The 24,078-nt window shown below is 36.9% G+C and overlaps 1 protein-coding gene across 5 annotated transcripts in view; it reads left to right on the top strand.

The window, feature by feature from the left end:
* Window positions 1-24,078, top strand: part of LOC117153439 (uncharacterized) — a 94,377-nt gene that overhangs the window by 38,608 nt on the left and 31,691 nt on the right. For 2 of the 5 annotated variants that reach the window (XM_033327496.2, XM_076620005.1), the window contains exon 2: window positions 20,856-20,938. The exons of the other annotated variants lie outside the window; for them this stretch is intronic. The gene's annotated coding sequence lies outside the window, so the exon portion shown is untranslated. The remainder of the gene's footprint in view (window positions 1-20,855; window positions 20,939-24,078) is intronic. 5 annotated transcript variants of the gene reach the window in all.

Below are 24,078 nucleotides of genomic sequence, written 5' to 3'. Positions count from 1 at the left end.
AACGTTTGACATACCTGCTTAATTAGTATATAATTGCTACAATAAATACAATGATGTACTAATATTTATTGTAATCACTGTATATTATGCGATATCAAGTATTAATATCTCTTTACAGAATATCTGTTTACTTCAACCTATTATTTCTATCAAAGTTTCAGCCTAAAGTTACATGGCGCGTACTATATCATTAATACAAAAATTTCATATATATATATATAATAAACAAATTTTCATCCATGTATTTTATCAAGAATCATCCAAACTCTAAAAATACGCCATTTACAGCTAAATTTATCATATTTCCACGAAAGAATTACAAATCGATTATTTTGGCCACACTGGGTAGCTTCGTCGTAATTTATTAACTCTATGATGATGTTCGAGCAATTTCATGACCTCGTTATAATTCCTTTATCGACTAAACGGCTTTCTGCGAAGACGAGGCTTTCCTGAACTAACCTGAGGCCACTTCTCCTTGCGCAACAGGTTCAAGGTCCTACCGCAACCTCTCTCGTCCTACCGCAACGTTTATTCGCGCCGGTGTTTCCGTATTCGACGGTCCCTCTCTTTCTACAACCTCGTCCGGTTCCTGTCCGAAACACCTGACGTGGACTTGCGCTCTCTCTTGCCCCGGGTTCCCAGTTCCCCCTGTTTTTCGGCCTTTCCAAAATCGATTTAACCCGGCGACTCGTTACAATATGGAATTACTTTGGTTACGTTGTTAACGAAGTATTGACTCAACACTGTTCAACTATGTAAGTTTATAATATAATCAATGTCCAAGCGTAGCGTTAAAAGTTTTGAAACTAATTATAGTTTGTATAATTGTACGTTGTACTACACGTATTTGTAATTTCGCGTTTCGGTATAATTTACATACATAAACATAGAGCGGTAGAGAAAGATATAAAATGAGTAATTAATTTTGCAGCAAAAGTGGAAACATTTTATGAAATAATTGTTGGTTTCCGACATTTGCTTTTGTTATATATATATAACGCAATATTTCAAAATTATTGGACTATTGCGTTATACCTTTTCCTCTCGTTTATTGTTTTCTATAGATAGATACGATGTAGCATTGAGCATTATCGAGATTATTGCAGTATGTGTTTCCTCTTTGTTTGCTTTTCTTTATCTGGACAGGTACTATTTAGCATTAAACGTTATCCAGATTATTGCCTCGTGATCTTTCCTTTTGTTTTTGCTTCTTTTTTATGATATGATAGGAATTTATCGTCGCTTGAATCGTCGAATTGATTTCTGAGCTATTGGCAAGTGGGATTCTATTTTTACGGTCAAGTTTCGAATGGATTAGGAATTTAACGATATCCTTTAAATGGTCCTACGAATTAGGTACAATATCTGGGTTGACGTTACGTTTGCTCCTTGAATCGAAATTTCTCTGTTCAAATGGAACGATGGATTGTTGCACGACCGTAACAGAAGTTCCATTAAAAAGAACCTGGTTTTTTAAAAAGATATTCGTGACTAATTTTGGAGCGATTCTTACGGTTCTTAACCGTTTGAAGAGGAAATTCCAATATCGTTAGTTGATACGTACAGTTGGTACACATATGTACCAGGAGGGTTCAAAAGATTCGTCAATTTATATATTTTCTATCTATCATTTATTAATTGAATATGTAACGTCTAATGTCGTAATACTCAGCTGAAGATGTTATAGCTGTATAATTAATTTGAAGCAAATGGTAGTAAATAACTTGGACAACTCGCTATATCCAATAACTAAAGCAAGCATTCGTTCAATTTCCATTTATTTAATCTCACATTTATGATAATATCAATTTACTCAAACGTCCACGGTCTGCTAACGCGCATTTAAAAGATTTTTCCCACGCAAATTGATGGACTGCGGATCTTCACGGAAATTTACATTTCTACAAATATAAGCAAAAAGAAACGAAACCTAAATAGAAAAGTGTTCCACCTGCTGAACGTTGTAAGAGACTACTATACCCTAGATATTCTATACATTTTTCTCAATTATTTGTATTTTGCGTATTTCTACATTTTCAAATTTCTCGCAAGCGCATCAAAATTCCCGCTCCACGATAACAGTAACTGCCCTGGCAAAAGTAAAGAACACCGAGCGAAGCTCCGCAACGTGTAGATTTTTCCGAGCGTTTTTGGTGTCAGGACACGATTGCATCGTCTGGAAAGTTGCAGAATAGACGCGTTCCGAGGCGACGCCTGGCCAGAGAGTCGCGGCCGCGGAAAGTTCCCCCGGTTTCGTGCATCGGTTGATAACGCCCGTAGAGCCACGATATAACAGCCTTGACTTATTTCTCTCGTTGCGACGCAAAGAATTTTTGCCCGGGACGTGTAATCGCCATAGGAGAAACGCTCGTTGTACGCGAAAACAAACGTGTCGAGCGTCGTTCGATCGATCGGTTCGCGTCTCCGAGTTTTTCCATATTCTTCTCTTCTCTCGTCCGTCCAGGATGCCTGGCAGGAAAGGATACCAGAGGAAGGATAAAAGGCTGTGACGTTTTTCTCTAGAGTTACGAAGGCATAACATCGCACCGTTCTTTCCCCTTCGACACTGATCGATTTCGCGTCGTTCGAGGAGAAACGTCGACCAGAGTTTCCCGACGATAATAACATAGGATCAAACTCTGTTACGTTGCACGTCTGTGTTATTCTGCTGTACAAAAATTAATAACTCGCATTTATTATCAATTGGACCGTTCGTTTTCGAAGCGACGTAGGTCCATTCTCCTTTTGCTTGGAGTTATCGAAGTATTCGCGTTTCTATCGGTTCAATAATCTTGATAACAGGCCCGTTTAGTTTGTATACGACTCTATGTGTACAAGTGTAAGATGTAAATTCATTGTACAAATAATTCTTTACTTTTTTTTTTGACAATTAACTAGATCAATATCTTCTTGACGGCTAAGAATATACAGAAAATTAGTGAATTGTGTGGGTCGTTCGTTTCGAAGGCGTTTCGTAGAAACATTTTCTTTTTCTTTCGAGATGTCAAAGTTTTTGCGTTTCCATCGATCGAGTAATCCTGATAAGGTTTACTTCATTTTTCCATAACTTGGTTTGTATAGGAGGCAGATGTAAATTTGTTATACAAATAGTTGTTTTCAGAATCAACCAGACGAAATATGTCTTTTTCACGATCATGAATGCTCTTGCACACTGCTTTCGAAATTAACGGTCCGGTGAATTTTAATTATTTAAAATCTACGTCCAATGCTGTCATCCATTTTTGCCTATAAATAAGAGCGGGAAAACGAAATGTAACGCCGTTTAATTTCTGTATCATTTGTTTTTTTATTATCGGTGCCTCGATTGTTTGGACAGGCTATACGGGTTACAGGAAATGGATTTACAACATTTCAAAATACATCAATGATTATGCAATTCCATTTGTTTCGTTTGATCGATATGAACGAACGTCTCAATATTTAAATTGTAAATTCTTTATAAGTAAGAGGTTCACACGAAAATATATGTAAATTCCTAATTTTCTCGATTTTATCGAAAAATCAACTTACGTCACTTTCGAAATAAAAATGACGTAAGTAAGTAAGGTTCGGTCGTAAGTCGTTGTCCTTAGAGAACGAGAGGTACGAGGATAAAATAGATTTTTATGATATTTGGATTTTGAATACATATTATTGCAGAGGGTGTTTCAGTTTTTTTTTTCTACATTTATTTGGATTGTCGAATGTTAGGATATTGGAAGACACCGCTAGATCGTGGGTTCTTACATATCTGAAGGTGCAAAAATGTATATAATGTGTATAAATTTACAAAATATGTAAATTAGAATGCGCACACGTACCTGTTACAATACGAGTGTATGGTAGGTGAAATGAATCTCTGTTTCGGCGTGACTTCTTCAATTTTGCCCACAAACGAATGTGGATATGCACAAAAATTCTACATATCAGAGATTCATAAGCGTGTACGTTTCGAACACTTTTATTATTTCATGAATGAACATATTAAAGCAGTTTGCTATGACACAGGTATTGTGAACATCGAAAAGCGTTATACATTTACATAACATTTTCATAAGTACTAACATGTCAAAGCATGGTAAATGTAAAAGCGTCAAAGAGGAGATTCGCATGTTTGAGATTTTGTAAATGTTACGATACTTTAATATTTACCTTTGAAATTCAGAGTCAATAATTTTCTGTTCGAAAATAAAAAAAAAGGAAACAAAGAAAAGAGAAGAAGTTGGAAAATGTCATCGAGTATATTTTTCGTGTTTCGAAAATGATTGTTAAAGATATCGCTATGCGATCGCGCTAATCAGATATTTTTCCAAGTAAAGCATCGATGACGAAGGTTCGTCGAAGCACCGCGGATTTTACCCGCGCTTTTAATTAATTCCAGTCTGCTTAATTCCCCCGAGTCTCGGCTCTTAAGATATTTTGCATCATTAACAAAGATACTAATCTGCCGCTTTCTCTATCTATTAGGTTGTCCGAAAAGTGTCTTTCTTTTGCAGACACGTATTTTATGACGAAACCTAATCTGTCGAACGTTGTGATCTTTATTTTGATAGAACAGAATGGATCATACGTAATTCGACAAAATAATATAAAACGGAAAATGTTATGCATCCATTATTTCCTTATAATACGAAAGAAACTTTTCGGACCACCTAATATATATCGTTTACGATATCTGTAATTACGTAGATTATGATTGTACATGATATCCGTGAGCAATAATTCGTTTGGTATCGATAACGAGGAACGATCTACTATACCATGAATTTTCTTTCTCGATGATACCTTTGTGAGATACGTTCTGCCTCGATGACAAATTGCCGCGTTTGGGAAGCAATTCTACCACGATGGGAATCTAGCGATCATTCTATAAACGAGATGACTCTTCCCTTTAAGCGATCAGGCATTCTATCGATGAAGAAATAACTCAAATACAGCGAACAATGAGTTTCTTTAGTAAAACGAGCAACGCGAAAGCGTTAAGAAAAATGTAACGACGAGATAGAATTAAGATGTCTGAACGAGTATCAACGATAGACGTCCTGAAGACGATTAAAAACATACGAATACGTCGTGATCTATCGAATGACAAAGCTAGTGCGCGATTCATCTTGCTGCTGATACTAATCTTCAAATATGAGATTCGTCGCAGTTCATTCATCATCGGACCTAGACATTAGATACAATTTATAAACATAAGTGATCCTATCATAAGCCTAAAAGAGCTGATAGAAAGATAGAAAGAAATTTATACATAGTATACAGTTAAGAAACGTAAGTGATCGTATTATAAACGTAGAAGAATTTATAGGAAGATAGAGAGAAATTCTAATCTCCATAGTGTATGAGGAGTCATCGACACATGGAGAAACGAGAGTCTATGCTGTCTATATGGCCCTTGTAGAATTCGAAAACGGGTATATCAATAAATAATAAAAATAATAAAGATAAGAAGTGAGGCAATCTAAATTGAAAATTACCGAGGCAGTACGTGTATGCTGCTTGAGATCAGAATCGTTTATAATGTTTATACCGTTTATACAATTGCAAAGTAATTAAAGTTCAATTTTCAGAATGTCCGAAGATTTAGAAATTCTTAACTTTTCACATAAAAATGTGCAAATAGTGAATTTAGATAACGTTATGATGTAAAAATATGAATATATACACGTATTCTTCTTTTTGTTTCTATCTTACTTGAATAATGTAGCACAGAATGTCTTGGTTTAGCCAGTGGAATTTTTTGCTTTTATGAACTATCGCCTTTCTTTTATCGGCACCAAACGTGTTTATTATTATTTTATCTACCACACGGCCTGCAAAAGAACCTTGTAAATATCCGCAAAATATCGTGAAACACCTCAGTCAAGTCACGGAATAATTTACATAGCCCAGCCGTACTTTGGACAGATAATCGCGCGCATTGATTACGAGCAGAGAATAGGAAGCACCAAAATACGCACACTGATATTTTTTCTTTTTTCTTTTTTCTTTTTTTTTTTTTTTTTAGCAAGGGCAACAGCCCTGAAAAATGAATGCACGCGTGACTACGCGTCGCATTAGACGCGCTAGATTGAATGGTTGTTGGCGAAAGGAAAGAATGGCGAAATTACATGGACAAGCCCTAGTCATGAACGGTCGGTTGGAAAAGCTTTTAAAAAAACGTCTAGACAGTTAGGGAGAGAGTGGAAGTTAGGAAACCTGTCCTCGAAATACACCGACTCACGAAAATACTTTGACACTTACCGTAGACAATTTTTATGGATATATCGTGTACCTACTGTTGATGACTATAGATTTACGGGAAATTCAGGGATGCAAAAAATGCAGAGAAAATGTACAATAATTATATTTATAGAATAGTTATACGAATTATATTCACACATCGTGATATTTAAATTCATAAAAGTTAGAGCTCGAATTTAGATATCTTCTAATTATGTATATCGTATATAACACTCCCTTAAATTTTGTTAGCGCTGTGATGAGATATGATTATCGTGATTATCTTGCCAAAGTTTTACGCACAATTTCGAAATGTTATGCAAAAGTTACAAGCGGTATTTACTTCAGACATATTTCCTAAAAGTCACAAAAATATTTGATACGACAGATATAATCATCCCGAACGTATAATTAACGCTAAAAGTGATCCGACTAAATATCGAGGCTTATCGGTACAATAAATAATTTCCGACTTCTGTGAAGCGTGTATTTGTTACAAATATATTTCGTAACTTCCATATACATTTTCAAGATCTGTTTCAAATTTTACTCGTATATGTACTCGTGCCTCGCTACGGTATATATCAAACTCTCAAACAATTTTTTTTTATTACACATATTATATACGTAGAATATGTTTGTACAACAAGTGTTCAAATATTTCTATGATTCACTGTACATAGTTCGTAAAAAACAAAATTCTCTGGTACGAGCCTATCGTTTCTTCGGTAAAACATTGTTTATTTTTATCGTCATTAGTCCGTTATCTGTGAGTAATGAATATTGATAGACACGATAAGAGAATTTTCAAGAAATACGTATTATTGACGAGGCATAACCTGACTTTGATAAATCGAAGGTGTTGTTCGAAGTGTAAGAAGTAATATGCAGTTTTGTTAGATTGCACGAACAACGACACGTTCGGTTCTTAATCTGTTTTCGCAGAAGCGGAATAGAATCTCGATCGGTGGTGTGATAATTTATCGTTTGTCCGTGATATATCTACGTACGTGGAAAGAGGATTGAAACGAGGGGAAGAAATGGTTTTGTAAATCGATTGCGATTCGCGTTGCAAATGCCTCATGTTCTTTTTCGTTCTCGTAAATTTGCAAAGTATCACTTGTGATATCCGTAAGTCGTTTAATCGACTTGTGAAGAAACAACAAGAAGAGTATCGATAAAATTGTCGGAGATACAGCAGGTTAAAATTTTGCGATCAATTTATGGTGTATGATGAAAAGAAAATAAAAGGTTTTGCAGTTCGTTGTTTATTTTCTTTAAATTAGTTGTTCCAGGCTTTCCTTTGTATTGTCATGTGTGACTTTTATTTTTGCAGACGGTTACGTTCCGCTGTTTTCTATATTAATTCATGCGCCTCGAGTTTCTGGAAATCCTTAATTCGAAATTATTTCAACATATCGTAAAAATCGCGATATCTCAGCCTCGTGTTAGACGTCTGATTAATTTTCTAGCAAAAGAAAAAAAAAGGAAAGAAATAGAAAAAGAAGTAAATATACGCGACATTCATTTCTTTGCCATCATCTATTTACCGCTAAAAGATCCAAGTTTTCTTCTTATCGAAGAAGCAATTCCAAACATTTAAGCAAATGTGCAGGCAATGTAATTATCGAAGTTCCATTGAAAAAAGTCATCATAATCGTATTCTTTCACGGAAGTGATATTATCTCATCGTATATTACCTACGATGGTATAAACGCGATCTTGGATAACGATTAGCTGATGCTGCGACTAAAATGCTAACGTTCGTACTACTAATATTTCAACTTCGCCTGATCGAACGATCTTTTCGCATATGTATTGCTCTTTGATTCCATCCGATTCACCTATTCAGACTTACGTCTTCTTTCGTGGAGAAAACGAACTGGAAATTCCTCGACCGCTTGTCATCAGGTTCATGAACTGTAATCTCCAAACGTGAAACGAAAATGCTTAGAAATGCTATAAAAGCATTTATAAAAAGCTGCCATAAACGCTAGATAAGCTTTATCTTCTAACCATTTTACCATCTAACTATTCGTATAAACTTTGTCCCTTCGAATCTTACGTAAAGAAATCGAAATAGAACGACATTGGATAGATACGTGTGCGATACGCAGTTTTTACATATGTCCGTGTAACCTAGAGATGTTCGATTGCCGATGCTTATGCAAATGTATATTTTCACGAACGTATATCACCGACCGATATGTGTACACATTAGAATATCTACTTATGCTTAGTATAAATTGAGCGCCATTTGTCGCGTTTATTTTCTAGCTATTTTATTATAAATCGGTCGTTTATCACCTTATAACGTAAAAATATTAAATAAATTAAAATTTATCGATGCTATCTACCGAATATAACCTTATAATAGGTAGATTATTACGAGTACTTTTTCTTTCAGGTATTTTACGTGTAGGATGTTTCTAGTAACCGGGAAGAGTATAATTCTGTTGCAAATGAAATCAGAAAACAACGACAGAGGAAAATTTTACTGTTTAACACGCTATGCCGTAATACTCTACAACTTTTCTCACAGATTCACCGATGCACGCGGATGCGGGATACAGTCGCACTCTTATTTAAACACAACTCTACGATCGTTTTTTATTGCACCTAGTTTACTGTATTTTGCATACTTCTAAACACATAAACATGTTTACTTCGTTCACCGATCCGCAGAAGAAAAAGAATAGCAAACACACGGTTTTTATGAATATACATCTGTGTAAGCCTTAATATTGATCGAAATGAAAATGTTGGCTTTCCACGTTGCGTTACGACCCGCACCTTGTGTTTTCCTCGAACGTACCAAAGTCCACGGCCTTGCGATTGAGTAACACCAGAGACATTAGAAACGTGCATGTTGCACGAGTTTCCCGTAATATACACGGCCTGGTGAAACATCTAGAAGCTAACGGTGCTGAAATCTGCTGTCGTGTCCGGAAGAAGTTGTCGCGTGTTTAGACGTCGTTCATGAATTCCACGTAGAGAGAAGATCGGTTGATCACGAAGGACACGAGAAGTACACCGACGAGAGACAGCTTGCTCCTCCGAGATCGCTTTTCGTCCTCGAGTATCGTTTGTCGTCTGCCAGACGACGGATTCTGAGATCTGGTTTATGGATAGTATCACGAACGCGATAACGTCTGTATCTTGTCTGCATCTCGTCTGCTTACCGGTTTCCGCGTTCTCTAAGGCCTGCAACTATAAGATGGAATTCTGTCAGACGCGCGTCAGCTCTCCTCACTTGCGTAATTACGAAGAATGCAAGTTTGACGATGCAAAAGCCAGCAGGGAAAGCCGAGATTTTTATTTGTTCCATCGAATAGATTTTTAATAGTTTTGTTAGTACACCGTCGAATGGGTCGTTGGAAAAGTTTCTTCTTCTGTTTTCAATCTTCCTATTAAATCGCAGAAGCGTAATCTATGCACGCAAGTACGAGAGATAAATGGGACGAAGTTTTGCTGGCAAATACGTCGATATAAATCTTTTCTTGCGCTTATGGGAAATCTCCCATAGCGTAAAAATTCGCAGTATGTAGCATATAATATTTAAATATGCGTGAAATATTCAATATACTATATGTATAGTACTAGTTGTAATATCCAAGTACTAGTTGTAATAATATAACTTCCTATGGAACATCGTAATATTCGTAATCTACTTATAGGGGAATATTAAAAACGCATCCTGAAACGTGCATAGCAATGGTGTTACGAAAAAATTGACGTACGATCAGCATTTATCTACAAGCCGCGAAGAAGTAACGCGGTCGATCAGAAACTCGGTTGCTGATATTTAGGAAAATTGTCGAGGAATTTAGGATACAACTCGAGATATGAAATAAATGCGATATCACACTGGCAACTATATAACCCGAATAGATATATCGTGACATTGTGAAGTAAGAAAAATTGAAAAGATTTCTGTAAATCGAATTCGCGCATATGTTCCAAATTGTATTGATATTTTTCTGGAAACTGCAATGTATCGGAAACGAGAAAGGAAACGAAATTGAAAGGAGAAGAGAAATCGTTTGACATTCAGGTTTCGGTGTGAATGTTCCTTTAATTAGCTTATTTCGCGTAATCGGCGCGAGCTTCTACTCTATTACTCTATCAGCGAAATTTGTAGCTCGGTTCGTCAACCTTAATTGATCGGCCTTATTCGCGACACCTTATTAACTATGCGTGCCGCAAACCGCGGAGGCACAATATATTTCCCGATATCATCGGAGACGGTATCACGTTATTGAATTGCACGTTCGCTAATAATCGAACGTTAACTCGATTATTCGGCATAACTGGCCCGCGACAGGCAGCAACGTAACTAAACCTCTTATATAAACCTTAAAATATAGTAATTTGCATACTAAACGCTGTTCCTCTTATGCCAATATCATTCATGCCCCATTCGATAAATTATACAAATTCGCAATTGGGTATAGAATTGTTGGATAATTCTGATTGATAACGTTGTTGCCTCTTGGTATTCCATTATTCGTCGCAATCGATGCCTGTCGGCTTAGGATGGCTTTCGACTTACAATGGACAAGATACAATACTATTATATTATAATATTATATGTTACATTGTAAGACTGGTTAGAACACTCGTTTTTTAAATATTGGGTTGGCAACTAAGTAATTGCGGATTTTGTCATTAGGTGGTATTGACAATATCCGCAATTACTTAGTTGCCAACCCAATACATAGCTAAAGAACAAGACTAATATCTATAACGAAAGTGTAAAAATTTATACGTTCGAGGTTTTTAGATGAAGAGATGATATCGCGTAAATCGTTGATCACCTTCTTTTAGAAACGTTAGTATCATTTGTTTCGTTTTTTCGGATTCTATCGATCGTTTAGAGTCCCGTTAAAAAATCAGCATTGCTATTCTCACTGGTGACAGTGTAATAGGAAAGTACTTGCGTTCTTTCCGATCACAAGCGGCAGATACTGTCAAATAGAAGAGAGATAAACGTTTCAAAGAAAGACCATTTGAAAATTTCAGCCTCTTACAAGCACTGGTTAAAAATCGGCTTCGCCGTTCTTTCGATTACAAGTCACGAAGAGAGCTTCGTTTCTCTTTTCTAATTACAATCGGCGGATAATCGACAAACGCCATTTCATCGTTTAGCGAAAACAGCTGCCTTTTGTTTCATTTGCACGAGGCATCGGCCTGTACAGGAGAAATAGAAGAGGATAGAAAGGGAATATCGATATTAAATTGCACGAGCAGGCTGTGCGGTAAAAATCGAGCACAATTTTGTGAAATTGCATTGAAACCGAGCGCCAGGATTGCGAGCTGGTGCACGCCTTGTTCCTGAAGGTAGGAAATTGCATCCATTAGCAAATTACTCTTACCTACTTTAGCTATGCTGCAAGTTGCTACACGTAAGGGCCTATGATACAAAAAAGGAGTATCGTTATCTATATTGGTCAAGGTAAAAATTAATTCGCCCGGAATTTTGTTCGAGTAAAAGCAGCTTGTGTGTCGTACGTGATTATCGAACGATACGACGCGATGTACGCGTCAAGATCGGTTTATCGTGGACGTTCGTTGAAACGTTCTTTCAAAATCTCTCAATGTCCGGAGTTTGCTTCCGGTAAAAATTGTATAAACTCGTATCTGGCGTGAATTCGTTATCCGAGAATGAGATATTTATTTTGTTATCTTTTTAGATTTCTACTTCCCTGGAGGGAGATTTTTGTTTAAAATGAAAGAAAAAAATAATAGATTAAGATAAAGTTCAATGTACGGAAAAGAAAAATGTTATTCGAAAGGAAATTACTGAATGCAATTTGTTCAAAAACGATAGAATTGGGTGACAGTTGTTTGTGTAGGCGTAGCGTGGATTACCATTAGTTTCGCAATGAATATGCAAAGGATAGTGTTGCAAAAATTGTGCAGTATAAAATATCGTTATTTTAATTCGTGGATATCGATGGTGAAAGAAAGAAAATTCAAAAATCATGGGACCATGGACAATTTCGAGAGAACAAATAGACTATTCAACACCATCCATCGCTTATCGGTTGGCAACCTATAAATCGAGTTTTCGTTGGCGGTGTTCATTTAACAACAGCCTGTTAATCTCTGAATAATCGATATTATTTTAATAATAGTAACATGATAATGTGAATGTAGTTTGTAAGCGACAGATAAATCGTTAAGCTGTTGTTCTTTTGAATCTTCACAAACTCTACCTCTCTCGAGCGAATCTCCTATGACACATCGAGAGAGTTTTATCACTTTCGATGGTATAACTGGATCGCAGTCATACTAATCCGATGCAGGTCTCTGGTACTGAAATCTCTGGACGTATGAAACGACGTATCGTGAAATGGAAGGGCGCGTTTCTTGTCGCTAAATGTCAACGCTCACTGTATTGAATCAGTTAACTTTTGATATGCCAATAAAATTCAATAGCGTAATAAAATTCAAGTGTTCAATAGTATAATAAAATTTAATAGTGTCAGCGTTCGTTTGATGTATACGCTTTTCCATTTTATATTTCCTTTGCATCGTAAGGTTCCAACTTTTCAAATGGACGATGGAAATGGAATAGCAAGGACGCTATTGAATTTTGTAACGTTTACTCGATATCTGTAACGTATGTATCTCGACAAATCATAGTTTCGAACGGGATTTCTTGTGTAATCCAACAAATAGGATTATCGAAATTTTACGAGATTTCACGATAGAGCAAACGAAATATTTTCATCCAACTCCGCCGCTTGAAATCACATGAAATTGCGACAGCATGAAAGAGAAATCTGTGATATACGATTGGTCGTTTATTAGTTCGTTAACATTGTTAGTTTGCAAGTTACAATACGAAAGCGCTCCGTAACATGGATTTTAGAATTCTGTCAATTTTTAAACTTTAGAAAATCAATCCTATAAAGCAAACAATAATTATTGCTAACAGAATTCGACACTAAAATGCGCGTATACCTGAAATTATTATGCAGGTATGTATGTATGTATATGTACATTTGTCATAATAGTCAAAGAGTAAGTTGACATATTTTCGGTAATTAGCGTCGAAACGACGTGTGCATTCACGTTAAACCGTGAAACTCGTTAAGTAACGACCTTTGTGTTCGTTTTATGCAACCGATAGAATTCTCACAGAGGTAGTAACGAATTAACGAGGAAAAATCGTGGCAGCAAATTGTTGTTTCCGTCGAGCGATCTCGCACTGCGATGATATCGCGAGTATATATGGAGATCGTTAATCATATGTAACGTGGAGGTGATGGGACGTGCGTAATTACATGCAACAGAAGGAGATAATTGATCGCTTGAAGTGGCATTAGTAGGTCAGATGCGTTAAATCTGGAACTTTGTGCTCTGGTTTGTTTGTACAGACAAGGAATGAGTCATGAGAACGTTCGTATCGTCTGTATACCATTTCCAGCGGCTAATGACACCGACGCGGAACTTCAACTATTTGAGTTAACAAGGAGAGGCGACGTTTTGAATAAGGCGACTTTTTGACGATCAGACGCTTATATTTTTTTATTACGATTGTACTATTTATGGCAAATGAAATAATATTAGCGAGAATAGCAAAAGATGATTGGCGGATTCTAACGATTCTATAGATTCTTTCCCTCGTGAACTTTTTAATATTTCAACCACGTTTAGACGCAACTTTTCCGATAAAAATGTTAAAAAGTGTTATAAGAATGAGGATAGTCTGTACTTTCATATTTTTGCAACCTTCGTGCCTATCTTAAATATTCAATAACCATAAATCATACGTCGATAAAGGAAAGATAATATTATAAAACAAATACTTTATATTTGCTAGTATTTTAACTTAAACAAGTCACGCCAGTGATTCTGCTTCCTCAAAGTAGGGAAACATTTTATTACGAAATATTTACAATGCGTATCTGCTCGGTGAGTAGCAGAACGTAGCTGGTATTTCTTCATCGACATAGAGCAATTGTCAGATTTACACTCGTTAGAATATAAATTGCACTTACGCACATCGAAAAACACATTTAAAGGAACAGTTTTACAAAGAAAGAAATCGTCGTTCGTCGTTCATATCTTTTCCGTATTATTTCTAGTAATCTATGTTTCGAATAATAATTAATCGTTACGCTTTATGTGTTTTACTTTGCATAGATAATCGACTAACAGAAAAACATACGAAAAAACAGCTAAAAAAATCTATTAATATTTTTTTTTCTATTGCATGTATTTCCAATAATAGTTAATTCATCGCTACGCTTTATGCGTTTAACTTTGCGCAGATAAACGACCAATAACATATAACATATAAGAAACATATAAAATTCCTCGGTTATATAAACGCAACAGCGTGGCTGTTCTCTCGTGTGCAAGGTCGGTTCGGATGGAGAAGCTGCGATCCTTGGAATATATTCGTAGTTGCTCCAGAATCGCGTCGATTCTTTTTTTAGACCAGCCATAGATTGTCTCGACTACGTTTTGTCCAGCTTGGTCGGTATCTAGTATCTACAGTAAAAATTCTGATCGCACGGACTCTTCCTCTGCTACGGCTTTCTTCCAAGCATTTTATATTAGTTCGATATTAATCTGACAGTACGTATGCAACTGACTAAACAATGTCCAAAACGAAGACGTCGTTAATAGTTTCTTGGCCCCCGTCGACAGCTGTCCACACTTTGCCACACTTGTGTCCTTCGTAGCGAACCACATGTGTGGATTTCGTATAAAGAACGCGACGACCGATATAAAACCGTAATCAGTTCTTGATTAACACGATCTCTTCGACTAATTGCCGTATACGTTCCATGTATTATCGTTGCAGGTCAGTTTTTTATCGTCAAGGCAAACATTTTGCCAGATTTCGAACCTTTCTGCGAAGAAACATTTCTTTCTTTTGGTCCACGGGTTTACTTGCAAATACACTTGCAAATTTTTACGCAAATTTATATTTTTACAGATACGAGATTAAAGGAGCGGAATTTAAACGAAGATTCGTTTTATCCGTGAAACGTCGTAACTGGTACTCCACTTTCCGTATTCTATGGCTTTTGTACGTTGTGTTGTATCTTGGAATTTTCCCCCTAAATAGATACAAATTTCCAGTTTACTCGGAAAATTTTTTCTACGCGGTTTCTTCTAACGTTATCGAACCGACTCGGTTTGATTCACCCTGTAACGTTTCCTTTAACCATCGTCTGCTTTGGTTTTACTCGCAGAAAAATTAGCACCGATCATCGGGTGTGATTCGTATCGAAAATAGAAATCTGGCAGATTCACTTTTTGTCTCATAATCTGTAGTTTGGTGAAGATTGAAAGGAAGAGTTTCAACTATACCGTTCTTTAATCTGGAATTATTCCATCCTATGTTGTGACACGCACTTTATACGTTACAGTCATACGATACGTTGATACTACGAGTGATAGAAATTTCTTTAACGATACATCGACCGTGTATTCGCTATGTTTTTATTGGTAAATCTTAGAGATAAATGTTATAGGACTGTGCGGTAGGTCTGAGTCGAAGCTATCAAACAAGTACATTAGAATTATCTGTTCAACTTAAACATTTATATTTACTATTTATATCTTTTCTTATCGTATGTTATCGTGCTATACTACAAAGATTATTGGAAAGTGTCGTCGCTTCCTATAACAATTCCCTAGATTAACGAGACATCACTTGTTACATCTACGATACAAATTTAACTACACGAGTTAAATATTACCATTGATCACTGGGTGTACTCGCATTTCTGTCAATTTAAATCTCCATGATCCGTGCTGATTATCATTATGTCGTACATTGCACGTACGCAGATTATACGAGAAAAAATAAAAAAGAAAATGATTCTATTAATTCATAAGAAAACTAATCTCGACGAGTTTATTTTACAATATGAAAATTTCTACAGCGAGATGTAATGGTTTCGTCAGAAAAAAAATTGCGATTTCAATTTCAATTTATAACTCAGTAATTATAAATATAAGAGGCAGCGCGATCGTGACAGTGTCCATCGTGTCTATCCGAGGTATGTTTATTCGAGGAATAAGCGTTAGAAAAGTTTACGCTGTTAACATCGTTAACGCGATGGCATCGTTCGGACGTTTGCGTATTCAAATCTCGAAAAAATCAGAAGCATCGAAGATCGTACAACCGTGTTGAATTTATCGCTCGTCGAATTTACGTTTATCGCGATTAATATGCAATTATAGAAAGTCGGATGGGTCTAGTAGCGAAATAGTTCTACATATCCGATACGTATGCATTCACTGACGCACATGTTTGTACTTGAAAATGGATTGCATAAATAAGTGACGTTATCGTCCCGAAAGAAAATGTAAATCGAGCACATAATATCGTTTTTACGTAATTCGTGCATTCTATTAGTTTCTATTGTTATCGACATTCACGAACCGCGTTTCTTGTTTCTTTATGGAGTTTCAAGATTTCGTTCTACCTGGTTCACCTTTCGTGTTAATTGCAGGAGAGCAATTGTCTCGACATTGACATATAATAGAACGTATAATATATACGCAATATGAGAAACGTTGGTATATTTTTATTGGCATATATATCGTATGTACTATTATTTCATCTGGAATTGTATTTTGAATGACGCAGCAATTTCGTGCGATTTTTCACTTGCTAGGTAAATTAACTTTACAGAAAATGTATATTTTCTATATACATACTCGATTCCTCGAAACGTCGAACTGGCTAAAACGTGCGATTTATTCTTCTCGCGTACTTTCAACGAGATTTCGAATTATATAAACGATAGAAGCTCGCATTTCTCGGCCATACTGCCGCAGGAAACAGGCGAAATTGATAAAAAACAGAAAACCTTCGAGATTATATCTCGAGGAACATGGAATCTTCGACAACTTTTGCTTTTGCATTCGTCGAATAAGAAATTCGTAACGTTCGCCTGTTTCTTTGTATTCCTTGGTAAATAATACACAAGTGGAAACGCAATTAAATCGAACGATACGACTTTTTTATTCGCTGTGCACGCGACGTTAATCGCGAGATCGATCAGCAAAGGCTATCGCGAAAGCTCGGGGTCTAAAAGCACACCAGGCAGTTTCGTGCATTTCGGTGCATATTTCCACGATCGCGAGTCACGCCGTTCTTTTTTCCAGCTTAAAAATACCTTGTTGCGAGTCGGCCGAGGGGAACCGAGATTTATACGGCGCTTGGATCACTTTGAAGAATATAATTACGATAATCTATTTGTTTCTTTATTTATTCCGCTGTTGTGATAAAAAAAAGGACGGACAAATAGATCCGAAGACACAGATGAAAGATGTCGAATATTTTCAAACGTAATTTGTAATTTTTCGGTACGGAGAAAGGCCTCTATGTTTCTATCTCTACAAATTTTCTCTGCAAGAGCCCATTTAGGGATATAGAATCCAGAAGATTGCGTTATTGCCGAACAAACGATAGTTCCACTTCGAAATCGTGACTTCCGACAAGGATACAGTATACTATACTTTTGCATAACACGAACAACAAAACGAAAATAAGAATATTATTAGAATTTTTGCAATATTCTTACGTTACGAATATTCGTTCTCAAATTGTTTGACAGGTATACTTTAACAGAGTATTATTATTATGTATCACAATTAGATTAGATTAACAACGATGATGTCCTACCTGTAATTATGATAATGATAATTAGATCCTCGTGAATTATTCGAAACGGTGATAAACGTACGAAAAACAACAAAGTCAAGGATGAACCGATACGTAAAAATCTGTGTATCTGGCATCGTTTCTCGCATCGATTTCAGCGCATTTTCGAGCCACTCGTTGTTTCACGCGGACGTGTTCCGATTGACAATCATCGAGACACATACACGCGGAAATTCGGCGAGGAAGGGCGGAAAAGAATGGTCGGAAGTCCGTATCCGTTCGTACGGAGAGATTATAATTCGTGTCACGCGTTTTTAGTCTCCTCGGAGTATACAAGATGCGTACAACCATCCGCGACATGTTCGATGCTGATAAATTCGATCCCGCGTGTTTTTTCTTTTTCAAATAATGGAAATCGCGATACGTGGGATGTCTGCGCTTATTTATTTTCTTTTATTTCGAAGATTTCGTGCTTAGAGTAATAAGGATTACGTAGGTAGAGATGTTGAAGTCTCGGCGTTGTGCATCGGCGCATGTCCCAGCCGCGTGTTTTTATTATCACAAATTTTAGGTTCGAAGGTAACATTTACGTTTTAGTATATCACGTGAGCCCGTGTCGCTTGCACACGTGCAAAACGGCCTTTAAAAATACTTATCGGCCAGTTACGTTTTATCTCGACACATTTTATTGACTATGTTTCCTTCTTTCGCGTGTGACTGCTCGATTAGATTCGATTCTCCTAGTTACTCTGTACAGCGTATTTTCTGACGCTGTAAATATTATGTTGTATTAAATATTATATTATATTCGTTTATTGCGATTGACTTCTCCTGGATATTACATCATATCGATATGCTAATATTTGTATTTGAGAAATATAACGGAAGATGAGATTTGTAATTGCCAACGATCCTATTGAAATCATAGAATACGCGTACTAAATCGTAATTTGTATCTTTACGTGTATATGTAATATCAATATCAATCGGTGGCTATCGACTCTCTTTATGAAATGCATCGTGTAAATGTGACGCGCAACCACCGCACGAACCTTATTAATAATACGGTTTTCGTTATCTCGAGTAATAAGATTATAAGATCGTATAAATAAAAGTATAAGAGACCCAGTAATTTTTGTTATCAAACCATCTTACCGTTTATTGCACGCTTCTGTTCCACCGCAAGGAACTCCAACTTTTTACAGCGCACAGCTTTGTTTCATTTTTATCTTCGTCGATAAAAATAGGGAAAGTTAACGCATATAAATAAATTCGTAAACATCGATAATCTTTTTCTTTTCGAAAGGAAACCTTTCTCGTTTCGAAAAGCTTCGCTGCAAAGGAGTGTCGGAATTGTAAGTGGTCGATTGCGTTAGAGGATTCTTGGAAAGGGCTAATACCGTAAAGTAATCCTGTTCCGGCTATTGCAACGAAATAAATTTCGACTTAGCGGATATCGATTTTACCAAAGGAAAGATTTAACTGACTGTTAAAAAAAAAGACTGACTGGAGGCTGACGTAAAAATTGATACATACGAAGATAGGATTAAAAACGTGGAATCAGGCAGTAAAGTGAACGGTACGTGGGAGAAAATCATTATATCTATTTGACATTATTACAGAGTTCGTCCGAAGCATTCAGAGGGATATCTGCTCGTTACTCGTAATACGAGGCCGGCTGATATAAGTACAGCAATTTTCAACGTGTTGCGGCTACCCAAAATAATACGGCCGTCTCCAAAATTCGACAAAGATTTTTTGGCTACAATTGGCACAAATTTAGCGTACAATTTAGTTGCTTGGCTCGTTAACAGTGAAAAAGAAGGAGGGGTGCCGTAAGTCGCTCGAAATTGAGGCAATTAGAGGGAGCAAGATATTTCCATCATTTTCTTTCGCTTTTTTCGTAGCGGTTCTTGAAATTAAATTTTTGTTTTTTACACGGGAGAGAAAACGGAGGAATGATGCCTCGTAATAAGGTCAACATAATGAGAAATATAATTATTTAAGTAGTATTTGTACCGAGTAGCTACTAGAGGAGAGGAGTTGTTTAATACATGAAATATTTCTGAAATCATCTCGTCAATTTCTTGCTTACTGCCGAATAGACGGGATGAATTTAATTGCAAATACATATACGAAATGAAGATGAGAAGTTCTGAAGGTATATCGTTCTCGTGCAAACAATTTTAACAAGATGATTTTATTTATACTCTTCTATGTGTGTTTAAGATTAGCGACGATTAAGTCGATACTTTTATAATATTTCTTATCTTCGCTAAATTGAATCAACATAAAGCTTTATTAGATTATGCTACTATCGTTCCATCTTATGTAAACAAATAATCAATATCTATTTTAAATTATTAAATGTAACGTAATGTAATATATATGAATTTTATTTCCAGGCGGTATATCAAGTTTAGATAAAAATTATTCGTCTTGACGAGCGAAACATTTTCCAAATTGTTATTATATAGATCGTTTATTACGTAGATATCGCTATCAGCGTACTTCTTATCAATTACTAACGCTATCAATTTATTACCAATTCATATGTTTCGCAAGCCTTGGTTTTCCTAATTAAACGTAATTATACTTTTTGTATACCGCTGAAATCTGCTCAAAGAAAATTGGATCTCAACAGTGAAACAAGGAAACAGAGGGACGTATCCAAGTGTACGAGATGCGCGGGCGAAAAAGACTCGAAAAGTCTCGCGAAACGAGAAACGAACAGCGCGTATATACACTGACGAGTTCCTACTCTCATCGTCGGGTATTTTTAAAAAGTAAGAAGCTTCGCTGTTGTACGACACATGTAAACTTCTGTTTCCATTCTCGAAATTGAATAATATTCGTACGCTGACGGAATTGTTCGTAGTTTGAACAGTTCCTACCAACGTACACTGTGCACGATGCACACGTAACTCGCAATAAGGAGATAGAGACCCGCAATTCAGCGAATTAACGCGTAATTTTAATGGAACAGGGACAGAACGAAAAGGGACTGGAAGAGAGTTGTCGCGTGCAGCAGTGGATGTCCTGATGAAACTTGGTTGCACATGGTGGAAGGTGAGAGCGGTCAGACGGCGTTACTATGGTCTGGCTACGTACCGTCTGTTTCTACTTGCTTTTCACCGTACAGCGAGCTCTAGGCTAAAGCGATCTACACGCTGAAACGTGTTATCCGCTTGATTAGAAATTTGTAATTATTTCTGTAATCGTAGCCAGGTATATATATTCGATCATTGTTGATTTTATTATTAAATCGAAACTAGTAGCGCCTTAGACACTGATAACGATTTATCCACTTTGATAAATTTATGAATCTGTTTTGTAAAATAGCGGATCTCCAAGGTGAGTCTCTTTTTTTCACGAAATTTTTGATTTCCATGAGACACCTAGTCATGCCAAATATTAATCGATAGACTATGTCAACCGATCTGAAACATTATGATACATTATGATCGTCGAACGAAAAGGAGGACGTAAAACAATACGATCTTTGTTTAACGCTCAATTCCTCGAAAAGCTAACGATCAACTTCGATACGAGTTTATCAGTTTGATTTCGTAGCTCTCTCATAGCAAATATAGAAATCCTTCCTTCGAGCAGAGGCTTATACGGCTAAACCTATGAATTCCAATTTTTTTCAACGTCCAAATCTTCGGTATATTCTTCTAGCAGAGAATTCATTTTATCGTCGATCGAACGGAGAACCATACGCTTTGCTAATTTTCACTGACAGGATTCTCTGTAGCATCGATCGAATGCTGTATTCATAAACATTTGGAGAGGCCCTTAAAGGACGAAACGCGGCCGAAATTATTCCGTGGTAGTTAATGACATCCATCCGTCGAAAGTTCGTAAAAGCGACGTGAAATTGCGAGCAATTCACATCCATTACTTGGATACGGACAGCGTTAAATATAACAGCGAACTAGCAGTACGGTGAAGTATACGTTCACCCTTCGTCCCTAGTGTAAAACCAAGCCAGACAGAGGAGGGCTGGATGATGGGGAACGGGATGAGGCAGCATTGGAACGTGGCTTCCACGAGTACCAGCCACATCTCCCTTTTGCTCCTTTCTCCCTTTCCCTGCCAGGATTTCGGGACTGAGAGAGGGAGAACGACGGCAACGTTGCGAAGGTCACCTTCCTCTACCACCCTCACGCACCCTAACGAAGGGTGGTCATGGTCGAACGTGGTTCATGCCAGACAGAGAACACTGCTACGAAGAGGAGGGTGACTGGGATAAAAAGGATGCGCGAAGGCGTGTCCTGCGGGTTTTTCATACACCTTCAGAAGCAGCTACGTGAGAGTCCTCCAGGACGAAAAAATACCTCGTTTCAGTTAACGAGTTAAGAGTAATAATTTCCTTTTTTCTTTTTTAAATATCACACGTAGAAGTTATAAAATATTCGAGTATAAATAGAAAAAATCGTTGTAAGTCGAAATCAGCGTGTTTGAGATTGTTGAATTGTTGCTTGTAATTACTCCGGGAAATATATAAAAATTTAGAAGATTTGTTATCTTTCGAATGATTAAAACGAACGAATGAAGAGAGAAATGAAACTTGTAATGCAGTTGGTTAAATTTGTACGTTCTTCCCTATATATATGTCGGAGATGAAAGAACACCGGAGTCTTTGGAATTTTGGTTAATCCCGCAACATTGTAACCTAGAGTCTACTATAGCTGTAATTAAACAATTGTAGTTATTCAATCCGATTGTAATTGTTCGAGAGTCGTGATAATGAGCTTGGGCTCGAGGCAACAGCCAATCGCCGAACGTAGCCGCGGTCACGGGATGAACGCTTTGTCTAACAAAGGCATGGAATAATTCTATAGCTCTCCTTAAAAAGGAAATAGTTGTAACACTCGACAGTAAACATTCCAACGGTCTCTGTCCCGTAGCTCGCCACACGCAGATCCTATTCTTCGAGCAAGATGATTGCCAGATATCGATGCGTCTTCGCAGTACATGTTCAGCTAGCTCGAGGGCCCGTTATAAATCTTAAGATTTAGTCCTTCAAACAAACAAACAGTCTTTGTCCCAACTACGGGAAAATAGGGGAGACCTATTTTTCAACGAGCAGCGTCTCCCACTAGCAACTTTCCCTCGAGGGCGGCTAGTATCTTTTTCTAACCACCGATATGGAAATTGACCAATTAGCAGCAACGCCAATTTCCCTTACTTTCTGAACGAAGGCTTTTCTCGACGAATCCGATGATCTCGTGTCCTTAGACACACCCCAATATAGTTTTCCTCTGTGGCATCATCGGGACGGGAAAGTCATTCTCTCTCGCGATCTCATCGATGAGAGGAGTACCCCTTTACGATCAGTGAATATTACGCGTCCGACTTGGATTTTTGAGCACGTTCATCTGTCATCCCGTCGACCGCGGATTCGTTACTGAACCTAGGATCATTGTCATTAGTTTCTCGGGTATCTAATTACCACGGTCACTTGTCCGGTTCTGTGATAATCGTATTTGCACTAGCCAATGTCTTCTCTATTGCATAACGACGACGTGTAACCCAAACGAAGATTCGTTTCACGCCCCTAACCCTAGTTCTAATGTAAACCCGACATATATATAGGGTGTTGCAATTTTTATATATAATTGTTGCTTATCGTTGGACTAAACAGATTAGACCGAAGCTTTGAGATGAGAATTTTTTGTTTTTATTTCAATGACATGTATAAATTATAAAATATCGAGCAATGTACACTGGTGCAAAAAGAGTTTGTTTCAAAATTTGTTTCAAAATTGGAAACTACAGAATGTGAACATATATCGTTCCACTTGATATTTTATACAACGAAAAGAAGCGTTAATGTATCAGTACGTGTCGTTTCTTACGATCTACCTCAAATATTGAAATTCTATTAAAAATAAAGAGTATGTAAATGTAGTACGTTTGAATTCTTGTGCATGATTGTTCTTTATCGTTAGACTAGAAATTCGAGATATTTGAGGTTGCCTATCACTCGGTTATCAAGATCACGTTGATAGATACAGTTATCTAAACGCGTCTCGCAATAATTGGTATGTTTTTTACCAGCGATTTATTTATTCTGGCCGTACCTTGAGATAGTAAGCACATACACTACAGCGACCTTCTAGTTTCGCGTAAACTGAACGACTCTTTTAGACTTTGATTAGTTCGAAAAATAACAGCGCGTATATTTTCCGTACCGATAAATT

The sequence above is a fragment of the Bombus vancouverensis genome, chromosome 1 (assembly GCF_051014615.1).
Source record: "Bombus vancouverensis nearcticus chromosome 1, iyBomVanc1_principal, whole genome shotgun sequence".
NCBI classification, from domain to species: domain Eukaryota; kingdom Metazoa; phylum Arthropoda; class Insecta; order Hymenoptera; family Apidae; genus Bombus; species Bombus vancouverensis.
Note: the sequence above shows the minus strand (reverse complement) of the source record. Positions and strands in the feature narration are given on the sequence as shown.